This window comes from Zea mays, chromosome 2 (assembly GCF_902167145.1).
Source record: "Zea mays cultivar B73 chromosome 2, Zm-B73-REFERENCE-NAM-5.0, whole genome shotgun sequence".
Lineage (NCBI taxonomy): Eukaryota > Viridiplantae > Streptophyta > Magnoliopsida > Poales > Poaceae > Zea > Zea mays.
Genome location: NC_050097.1, coordinates 133,705,627 through 133,717,559, shown reverse-complemented (window position 1 = coordinate 133,717,559; position 11,933 = coordinate 133,705,627). Strand labels below are relative to the sequence as shown.

The following is an 11,933-nucleotide window of genomic DNA, read 5'->3' as shown; positions in this document are numbered from 1 at the left end:
CGTCATCCATCTATGACCAGCGATCGCCACGGTAGATCGCCGTAGTGACTCGTCCCCCCCTTCTCGGCCGCCAGCAAGATTTCTTCAAATCAGGCGCCACCGCTCAATGACCCTATAAATTGATGGCCCGATCTGCTGTGCCATGTTATCACAAAGCTAGAGCACCCATTCCTGCCCTCGATTAGCCACTATAGCCGGAGAATTTCATTCTTCCCCCAAATCGGTTTTCTGCCGCCGTGAAAGACTCTCACCGTGGCCAGCGCACTACAGGTCCATTCACACCCTCTGTTCCCTCGTTTTAGTACTCTGATGTACCCTTGATGCTCATCGACCCATCCAATTGAGTTAGAACCCGTAGGATCACCGGGAACGTCTCGGTTTATCCGTTGCTCGCGCTGTCACCGTGGGCAATGTGATTAAGAGCTCGAACCTTGCAATTAAGTGAGGGGAAATGGTCGTTCGGGGTTGAATTTGGTGTCAAGCAAAGGGAAGGACTAGCCGTTACCTATTCCGGCCAGTACGAGCTTGCCGGAGCTCGGCCTGTCGCCGTCCACGACCGAGGGTCTCGGGTTGTAAAGAATAGAAAGGAGAGGGGTCTTACTAGAGATGTCAGTGAGACAGAGATACAGTAGGGAGGAGTCTTTATGAGTTGTTCGAATAGCCAGGGGGTCTCTGTGCAAAGACGCCAGCGCGGGCGCGCTCTACCGGTATTGGGCTGGCTCGGGCTGAATTGTGCCCAGTACTATTGACCTTTTCTCTTTTTATTTTTCTACCAGACTTTGGAAATCCATAGAAATTTCTAGAAAAATGCTAAAATTGTAAGACCAATTTTGTTGGACTCCTAAATTTCTATAGTATTTAATAAAAATTGTTCCAAGAATTTTAGTCCAAACCAAAAATTATGAAGTATTTAAAATAGCCAAACCCTAGTCTCTTGGAATTTTAGGAATTATTTGAAGATTCCAAAAATCACCAAACTTTTAGGATGAGCCTAATTTAGTAATTAGATCCCATGAGTGAAGTTTGACTTGTTTTGGACATTGTTTGGTTCCTAAACTTAAAACCCTAGTCTTCTAGGTAGGATCTGCCCTCTGAAATGAAGAACTGACTCCAAAAACCCTAGTTCCCTGGAGTACCGTGAAGGAAAGTTGTATTCAAGATACAACTTAATCCCTCTTTTCTACTATTGCATTTTCATAAACATTACATGAGCATTCATGGTTTTATATATGGCTATGTATAGAGAACGAAGAAGAAATAACCGTTGAAGAAGAAGAGACTACTCCGTCAACAGAAAATCCACTTGCCGGGAACTGTTTTTACTTTGATATTTGTGGAACTAAGCCCGACTCTCCTACAACACAAGGCAAGCCACAGTGCAATTGCCACCTCCTTGCTGTTTTAAACTCTTTATCACTTGACTGATGCATTAGGTGATAGGAGTTGGATGTTAAACCAATTGCTACATTTCCTTCCTTGGATCTGTTTACCATTCCTTGATTACCTGTTTTCTTAAAAGGTTTTTCTGATGCTTAGACCTGCTCTAGAAAAAGCAAATGTTTTGTTTTTAACAAAAGGAGATGCTTCACAATGGATGGGATGTTTTCAAAAATAAAACTTGATGGTGGATCCATCATGGCCATGATGGGTTCAACATTGGAAAAGATGTACCTCTGCCAGGTACCAAACTTTGGGTTTTTAAATGATAAACCTGAGACTGGACGGGTGACTTGCACGAGAAGAGAGTCTCGGTGTAGTGTCTCCGTCTGCGTCGATTAAGGACCGTGTCGATGTAGGCCTGATGATCGAGGACCTTTTAACTGGTCACATGCCTCATCATGGGTAAGCTTTGCCTCGGGCAGACTAATACCAGAATAGGACAACACACAATGGGAGTGGAGAGATGGCGAAAGTAGCGTGTACCCTCCGTGGCAAGAGGCTGGACGGTGGTGTATTTGTGCTCTCGGTTGGCGTGAACCCGATCTGGTCTTAAGAACCCCAGTGGCGAGTTGACATATGCAAGGGTTAAGTGTTACATATGTCGTATGATTGGAGATCCTCAGCTGAGTATTAATCGATTCGGATCGCTGTTACTTCTCGGACATGAAGACTTGGTCACTGACTTACACGTAGCATTCCAGTAAACTTAAAGGGATGATAAAATATGGCTAGTATAGGCCAAGTGCTTGAACTAGGGTAGAAAGAACTCTAGATTCAGGTAATGACTTAACTTGCTAATAAAATTGGGTTTTTTAGGATCCACTATTAGTAAGCATTTTTGCAAACAGAGTCTTGATTCTTGATTAAGCCTTACCTTGACTCCCTCAAGCCAGCATATCCTTGAGAGTCTTCTATTTTGACGGGTAAGACTTGCAAAAGTACACTTTGTACTCAGGGTTTTCGAACCCATGTTGTTGTAGGTGAGGAAGCAGCAAACTTTTGCTACTTTTTCTCTAAGGTGGTGCCAAAAGAAGAATCTCAAGAGTGAAGCCTCGGGAGGATGTTGTCCTCCTTTTAAAAACATTATACTTTTATGCGGGAAACGTTTTTGCCTCCCAGGTTTGTAATAATAATAATACTTATGCACTCTTATATCCTGGTGATGTAATAATAATACTCTTTCTATATTTTAATGAATGTAAACTAAATTATTATAATTCGCTTCCGCTTATTCGTTACTCCGATGTGTTGTAATATCTCTGAGACGGGTGAAACGCTCTTGGGAAAGGTAAAGAATACAGATACCGAACTTGTCGAGTGATTTTGTGCATCTACTAGGTTGTCCGAGGTCTGTTGGACAAGGACAACGGTAGGTGGGCTCATTTTGTAAGACCAGGTAATAGAGTGCAATGTATAGGAGGTTGGGAATCAACGAAGGTTGATTCCGTAATTATGCATGCATCATGTTTTAAAACTATACTAGTAAATTCCCCCCTTGTGAAGATATGCCGCCGCGCATGAGGAAAACCGCACGTAAGTCCATTGGACCTATTGGCGTACCTCGGCATCAGTTGGCTCCAAGACATGAAGGGAGCAGCAGTGGCAGCAATGATCCGATAGGAGATCTAGAAGCCCAAGTGGAGTAGCTTCGTACGGAGCTACGGCACCAAAACACGGTGTGGGCAGATGACAGTCAGCGTATAGCTGAGTTGTCAGCCGAAGTCGGCCGCTTGTGGTTTGAGCTCTCCGAACGAGACTCGGCCATTGATTGGGCCATCAACTTACGCTCGATCGCTTGGCATCGTGAAGAAAAATCTCGAGCCCGTGTGGATGAGCTCAGTACGACCCTTGACAACTTGTAGGTGTATGCAATACTCTACATGAGGAAGTGCATGTAATGTATTCGCGACTGCACCCGGACGTGCTTGTCGACCCTGTTGGAATGGGAGTCGGTGCATCAAGGACAGCGGGTGAAGGAAATGATGAGGAGCTAGACCTTTTTAGGCCTCCTCCTTCCATGAACCTGGCCGACGATCGGACTCCCACGACCAGAAATGAAGAAACCAAGGATGACGAAGACTAGACTAATATAATTTAGAAAATATACCTATGTAAAATAAGTAATGAAGTCATGTTGTACACTTGAGTCTGTATCATTACATCTTGGTAATGTAAAATGATGGTGCGTATCGGCATGTTATATTTTTCCCAAATGTTTCTTTGCCTTAGATGCCATCAAGGACTCGTGCGCATGACGGTGCGGGTACTTCCCGTGGTCGGGAAGAAACTCCAAATCCCCCGCCTGTACCACCAACGCTGGCCGAGGCTATCACTGCCTTGGTCAATGCGACCGCCGACAATACCCGCTTCTTACATGAGATGGCGGGAAATCAATTCCAGCAACATGGCGGGAGGGCTCACCTGTAGGGACCACGTGAGACTTCATATCTGGACTTCTTTGAAACCCGTCCCCCACTCTTCGTTAAAGCCGAAGACCCTCTGGAAGCCGACGAATGGGTACGGGTTATGGAGCAGAAATTTGGACTAATCCGCTGCACAGAAACCCAGAAGCCGTTGTTCACTGCTCAACAATTAAGAGCCCTGCCAGTACTTGGTGGGGAAATTTTGTGGCAATTCAAGTAGCCGGACATCAGGTCACGTGGGATGAATTTAGGTTAGCGTTTCGTGAGCACTATATTCCAGAATGAGTGCTACACATGAAACAGGAGGAATTTATGCGACTCAAGCAAGGGGAGATACTGTCATGCACTATCTCAACAAATTTAATCATTTATCCCAATATGCAATTGACCAAGTAAAGACTAACCTGAAGAAGAAGAATTGCTTCATGAGAGGCCTCAACGACCGACTTCAAAGAAAAATGGCCACCTGCCTAGATCTCACTTACAATAGGGTTGTTAGCACGGCGCTAGCAGTAGAAGCCAAGAATGCAGGCCAAGAAAAATCCAAGGGATTTGGAGGTGATAGGTCCAATCAGGGACCTGAGAAGTGAACAAGGTTGGTAATCCGACCTTTCAATCAAAATCGTTCTTCGCCTCGTCCACCCTCCTACCCATTCAAACCGCCTATCTTCATTCGCCCTGCCATTGCCCCCACTTCTACAAGTCAGCCGAGTGCCCCTGGTGCTTGTTTCCCTACCCTCCCTAGTTCCTCAACTGGCTGCTTCAACTATGGGAAGTCTGGTCATTTTATCAAAGACTGCCCATATCCGAGGCAAAATAAATCCAACAATCAGCAGAACTCAGGGAGCTCAAATCAAGGCAAAGGGAACATGGCAAATAATTCAGCGGGCAAGAATATCAAGAAGACTGGGCGAATATATTACACTCAAGTGGCCCCTACACCGGAGGGAGAGCCAGTAATGATGGGTACATTTCTTGTGGCTAATCACCCAGCAGTCATTCCATTTGATTCTGGTGCTTCGCATACATTCATAAGCAAGAAATTCATGGAAAATATTGCATTCCTTGCACTGAATCAAGGGAAGGGTTAATTATTCATTCGCCCGGGGGACAAATATTTACTAAGTAGCCTTCCATGTGCCAGCAAAATTGGCTAAACAGGATTTTCCCACAAACATGATTGTTTTGAAAGGCCAAGTTATAGGTGTAATACTGGGCATGAATTGGTTGGCCCAACATAAAGCTATCCTCAATATGTACTTAAGGACTATCAAGTTGAGCCATAGCCATGAAGAGGTTCTCCTGTCCATCCCTGTAGTTGTCCCAGCCAAACCATTTGGATGGGTCTATGAAGCTATTATACCATAAATCTAGGACATTCCGGTAGTATGTGAATTTCCGGATGTATTCCCTGAAGATCTGTCTGGATTACCTCCAAAAAGGGATGTAGAGTTTGTGATCGAACTGAAGCCCGGTACAGCTCCTATTTCTAGAAGATCGTACCGGATGCCACCAAATGAATTGGCGGAGCTCAAAATTCAATTACAAGACTTGCTTGGGAAGGGATTCATTTGGCCTAGTTCATCACCTTAGGGATGTCCCGCAATCTTTGTCAAGAAGAAGGATCAAACGCTTCGAATGTGTGTGGACTATAGACCCCTTAATGAGGTCACAATCAAGAACAAGTACCCTCTTCCGCGGATCGATATCTTGTTCGATCAACTTACTGGAGCAAGGGTATTCTCCAAAATTGACCTCAGGTCGGGCTATCATCAGATCTGTATCCGACCCAAAGATATACCCAAGACCGCATTTACTATGCGGTACGGATTATTCGAATATTTGGTTATGTCTTTCGGATTAACGAATTCTCCTGCCCACTTCACATATCTAATGAACTCGGTATTTATGCCCGAGTTGGACAAATTTGTGGTGGTCTTCATTGATGATATATTGATTTATTCCAAGAATGAAGAGGAGCATGCTCAGCATCTACGAATCGTATTAACGCGCTTAAGGGAACATCAACTATATGCTAAATTCAGCAAGTGCGCGTTTTGGCTGAAGGAAATCCAATTTTTGGGACATGTGTTGTCTGCAAATGGGATTGCGGTTGATCCCAGCAAGGTCGAGGATATTCTAGAGTGGAAACCGCCAACCACTGTGCATCAAGTTCGAAGTTTCCTCGGACTGGCTGGCTATTACCGCAGATTTATCCCGGATTTCTCCAAGCTTGTGAAGCCAATCACAAGTCTATTGAAGAATGATACAAAATTTAACTGATCCTCAAGATTCAACGAAGCCTTCGAGCAACTGAAGGTATTATTGACCACTGCTCCGGTATTGGCTCAACCGGACATTAAAAAGCCTTTTAATGTGTATTGTGACACATCGGGCAGTGGTCTCGGATGTGTCTTAATGCAAGAAGGCCGAGTTATAGCATATGCCTCAACACAGTTGCACCAGCATGAGGAACATTATCCCACTCATGACTTAGAATTGGTTGTTGTGGTTCATGCCCTTAAAATATGGCGTCATTATCTACTGGGAAATATCTGCCATATATATACAGATCATAAAAGTTTGAAGTACATTCTTACTCAGTCAGAACTAAACATGAGGCAGAGGAGATGGCTTGAGCTGATTAAGGATTATGAATTAGAAATTCACTATCACCGAGGCAATGCCAACGTGGTGGCAGATGCACTAAGCCGCAAGGCTTCCTGCCATTGTCTTACAGTAAAGACCTCCGACACCACCTTGTGTCAAGTAATGGAGAAGTTAAACCTGGGAATGATTAAACATGGAACCTTGAACCAATTAAAGCTTGAGTCGATTCTTCTGCAAAGAATTATTGATGCACAAAGGAATGATAAGGGTATGAAACATATTCATGTGAAAATAGAAGCGAGCAAAGCAAACTGTTTCAAAAGAGATAATCAAGGCATTGTATGGTTTAATAACCGCATAGTTGTGCCCAAGAATGAGGAAGTCCGCCAGCAAATTTTTGATGAAGCTCATCTTAGTCGATATTCCATTCATCCCGGGAGCACTAAGATGTATCAAGATTTAAAGCAACATTATTGGTGGACAAAAATGAAGATCGAAATTGCACGCTATGTGGCGAAATGTGACACATGTAGACGTGTCAAAGCCATACACATGAAGACTACGGGTCCATTGCAATCTTTGCCCATCCCAACTTGGAAATGGGAGGACATTAGCATGGACTTCATTGTGGGATTACCCAGGATAGCAAAATGGTTTGATTCTATCTGGGTTATAGTTGATCGACTTACAAAAATAGCCCATTTTCTACCGGTCAAGACATCTTATCCGGTCCTCACCTATGCCTAGGTGTATATTGCTCATATTCTCAGTTTGCATGGAATCCCAAAGACTATAGTGTCGGACCGCGGACCGCAATTTGTATCTAAGTTTTGGGAAGAACTACATAAGTCCCTAGGTACTAAGTTGCTCCACAGTTCGGCCTATCATCCCCAAACAAGTGAACAGACTGAGAGAGTGAACCAAATACTTGAAGACATGTTGCGAGCATGCGTTCTAGAGTTCCACAGAAATGGGATGAATGCTTACCATTGGCAGAGTTTTCATACAACAATATCTATCAAGAGAGTATCAAGATGGCACCATTTGACGACGGTGTCGTACTTCATTAAATTGGTCTGAACCAGGAGAGAGGTGGTTCTTTAGGCCTAATTTGGTGAAAGAGATGGAAGAAAAAGTTCAACGAATTATACATAATTTGAAAGAAGCACAAGCTCGACAAAAGAGTTACGCAGACAAACGACGCCAACCCTTATACTTTCAAGTCCAAGATTATGTGTACCTGAAAGTATCACCTATGAAGGGTGTGACTCGTTTCGGTGTAAAAGGAAAGCTTGCACCCCGATACATTGATCCGTTCCCCATTCTTGAACAATGTGGGCCAGTGGCATACCGACTCCAACTACCCGAAACATTGTTTGCAGTGCACAATGTGTTCCATGTATCCCAATTGAAGAAGTGCCTTCGGGTTCCTGATCAAACCATTGATGTAATGGACGTTACCTTGGAACCAGACTTAACATACTCGAAACATCGTATTCGAGTCCTGGATCAAAAGGATAGGGTCACACAAAGAAGAACTCTCAAATTTTATAAGATACAATGGAACCAACATATGGAAGATAAAGCTACATGGGAGACCCAAGACTTTTTAGAAAGGAATTTCCCTGGCTTTTTAGATTCATGTAATTTGTGAGATATATACAATTGTTTATAAGAATAGAATAGACTCATACCACCCCCTGCCTTGTACAAGAAATAAGGAAATAAAAATATGACGAGATTCTTTTGTGCACTACACCAAAATCATACACTTCCTACGGTTTTTTAACTTCCTACAGCTTTTATAACAAACCGTAGGAAATAAATAACTTCCGAGAGGCAACTGGTAGCTCTAGGAAATATATCTAACTTCCTACGGTATTTTATAAAAGCTGTCGAAAGTTAAAAAATCGTAGGAAGTTAGATAACTTCCTACGACCTCCTCTAGGAACTTAGGTTTCAGCTGTTGATCAGTCAAACGAAAAGCTAACTTCCTACGGCTGGCTCTAGGAAGTTAGCTGCTTCCTACGACCTCCTCTAGAAAGTTAGGTTTCAGCCGTTGACCAGTCAAACAAAAATCTAACTTTCTACGGTCGGCTCTAGGAAGTTACTTAACTTCCTAGAGTACATGTATAAGCTCTAGGAAGTTAATTAACTTCCTACGACTTTTACTCTAGGAAGTAATATTTTTTATCTTACTCGTCCTCTCCCTGACCGATCTCCCAAACCAAACCGGGACCGGGCGGCATCCTCCGTCTCGTACTGACCCCCGCACCGCCAAACCCTAGTCCACAGCGGTGAGGCGACCTTGCGACCTCCGTTCCTCTGCGCTCCGGCTGGTAAGTAGGCTCGCTCCACCTCTCCTTTCCCACTCCAACTCGCTATCTTCCACGCCTGTAGAGTGCGTCGATTAGGTTCACCAAGGCACTGCGGGCGTCTCGAGGATTCGACGCTCCGTCGGATATTCTACGGAGCTTCGTTGCGCCTAGTCTCCAAGGTGAAACCCAGGTTCTACCTCACTGGCCGCGCGGGTGCCCGCCCACCTCCTCCCATCTCAGCACCATGGCGCATCTCCTCCTCCAGAGCCACTGATGCGCCAGCCCCTTCTTCATGAGACCATGGCGCCGCCACCGGACGCTTCACCATGCATGTAGCTCACCAGGGCCTCCCTGCGCCTGCCTTCTCACCTCGAGCCCGGGGCTGTGGTCAATTTCTCGCCTGATCTATTACTAGGGAGCGCCGGAATGTTTATTCTCTATGAGTAGAATTAGTGATGTCCGCCTTTTGTTTTGTGCGAAGTGTAGTACTAGTTTACAGCTCTTGGTTCTTGCCTACCAGACTTAATGCTTGGTATTTTACTATTTCTTGCTTGTTATTGATATATACACTTTCCCTATAATGTACTCGGTTGCTAGTGATTGGTTGTCAGTTAAACTTATTTGTTCGTTTTTCAGGATATGACGATAGAATTTTGTATTGTACAATATATGATAATATGGTAAATCGGCTGAATTGGTTGTTTGAAACTGCAAAGCTTATCTCAGACAACTCTCTTAATTGGAGCCATTAGGACTAGAGATAACATGATGATCTGATTATTTGTATGTGTGAGACATAACAATGAGAGACAAAACTAGTGTTTATGTGTGACAGTGAGAGAACTTGATAATCTGATTATAGAACTTCCAATGGTCACGTGCTGGTTATGTACTCTAGTAAAAACTGAACTACAGATCCGATATAATTATGCAAGTTACTTTCTACATCTAGTTATCTACTGTTAGTTTGTTATATTTAGTGTCTGAAGTTGAGAAACCATGATAGAAATGTACGAAATACTCTTACCAAATGTTTTCCTTGTATTGTATTTATACTTGTAGCAAAAGGGGTAAAAACGGTTAGTCTGAATGTGTATGCTTATGTTCTAATTCTGGCTGGTTTGAGGTGGATCCTATATTATTATTATTATTATTATTATTATTATTATTATTATTATTATTATTATTATTATTATTATTATTATTATTATTATTATTATTATTATTCTTATTATTATTGTTATTATTATTATTATTATTATTATTATTGCCATCGTTTTATTGAAGATATGACTGACCTCATTAGTTCCTTACTGATCAGAACAAGTTTATTCTTTGCAGAGTTGCTGATTTGGGATAATCATGTTCTCTCTGAGTGAATGAACATGTCTGGGAATGATGATAAGCCACATGCTGCTGCAAACAGAATAAAGGCAGCCACGTTATCAGTGACTAAGGGATTGAGCAGGGCTCAAGCTGAATGGGCTGCGACTGCTGCTACCCGCAATGTGAATGCCTATGGGCAGAAGGAAGAGGGACCAAGCCGCTGGCAGGAGAGGAAGAAAGCCAAGAGTCAGATGTATCTGATGAGTACAGAGAAGGTTGCGAAGCTGGGCACTGTGAAGCAAAAAGCTTCAGAAACTTCTTCTGTTGGCGCATATACCCAATGCCATAAGTGTTTCCAGCATGGTCACTGGACATATGAGTGCAAAAAGAGCGGGTGTACATATCACGGCCCTCAAGAACGTAGCAGCTTAAGAACCCCAAGATGAAGAAATGCGTACCTGTTTCTTATCGATTTGAGAATCCTGATGGTGATCGACGATTGTGAGCTTCCATGTTATGTGTTGTGATACTTGAGACTTTTATTATGACTACATATGAGATATTGTCTATTATTATGACTGGATGAGATGTGTCTTATTATGACTATGGATGAGACTTTTGTGATGTAATTGATGAGACTATGAATTTCAATATTGTTATGTGATTGTGTGTGAGATGTTTTATGTGAAAATATATTGTGCTAAATAGTTGTTGATATATTTGTTATGTTGTGTAATGTGGTGTAAAATAAAAATAAACAACATTTGTAATATTGGTCAAATTAACTTCCTAGAGGCCAACTGCGCCGTAGGAAGTTAGCCAGCAAACTTCCTAGGGGCTACAGTCAGCCGTAGGAAGTTAGTCCGCTGACGGCACTGACGCCGTGAAGCTACTAACTTCCGAGAGGGCTCTAGGAAGTTAAGCTAACTTCCGACAAAAAATTCCCGAGAGCCAAACTTCCGACAGGATGGCTTTACTTCCGAGGGTTTAGCTAACTTCCTAGAGTTTAGGGCTAACTTCCTAGGGTTTAGGCTCTAGTAAGTTCACTATTTTGGTGTAGTGATGGGGGGAAGGATGTAACACCCCTGGTGTTACTATCACTAAAACTTGAGCATAACATCATGAGCATTAGCATATCATGTGTTTGTCAAACCTAGAGTGCATTCACTAGGTAAAAATTTCAAAAATGTCGTACTGATATGACATGATGTGTGGTTAACCCTAGTCTAAAGTACTTAACCCTAAATCTGGGCTTATGGATATAAGGGAAGCCCAAATATGTGAAAACCTCAAAAGATGTGAGAAATGACCCTTTGATATCCTCTTGGAAGGACTTCAGTGAAACCAAAACCCTAAAGTGCTAGAAACCCTGAAAAGGCCCCTAAAAAACCCTAAATTGGAACCCTAGGGGGCTAAGTGTAAATTTTGTGCACTTTTAGACCCAAGTGCAAATACCAAAGTAATACAACACCACAAACTATGTGTTTCTCATGTTTGAGGATTTGCAAGTCAAAATGTCGGATTTGGGCTTATTTGCAAAAAAAAGCACCACTTAAGCCATATAAGCCTAAGTCTGAAATTCAGTGAGCTTGAGGCATATTTGGAGCCTTGTATCTCTTAATCCATAAGGAATTTTCCTAGGGTCAATACATCAAATTTGAAGAGCTACTCTAGGAGCTTAACTTTGCTTAAGTGATTAAGCCTTGGTGTCATACAAAATTTGGAGATAAATGGGCTTGAAGTCTGGCTGACAGTCAGCCCTAAGGCTGAATTCTGACTGACAGTTGGGTTAGATGAACTTGGAGATCTATTTTGA

At 42.8% G+C, this 11,933-nt stretch overlaps 1 long non-coding RNA gene across 1 annotated transcript; it reads left to right on the top strand.

Moving 5' to 3' along the window:
- Window positions 1-8,674: 8,674 nt before the first annotated feature.
- Window positions 8,675-10,768, top strand: LOC103646972 (uncharacterized). Its single transcript, XR_562578.3, has 2 exons — window positions 8,675-8,812; window positions 10,133-10,768. It is a non-coding gene; the product is annotated as an uncharacterized lncRNA (long non-coding RNA).
- The last annotated feature ends 1,165 nt before the right edge of the window (window positions 10,769-11,933 follow it).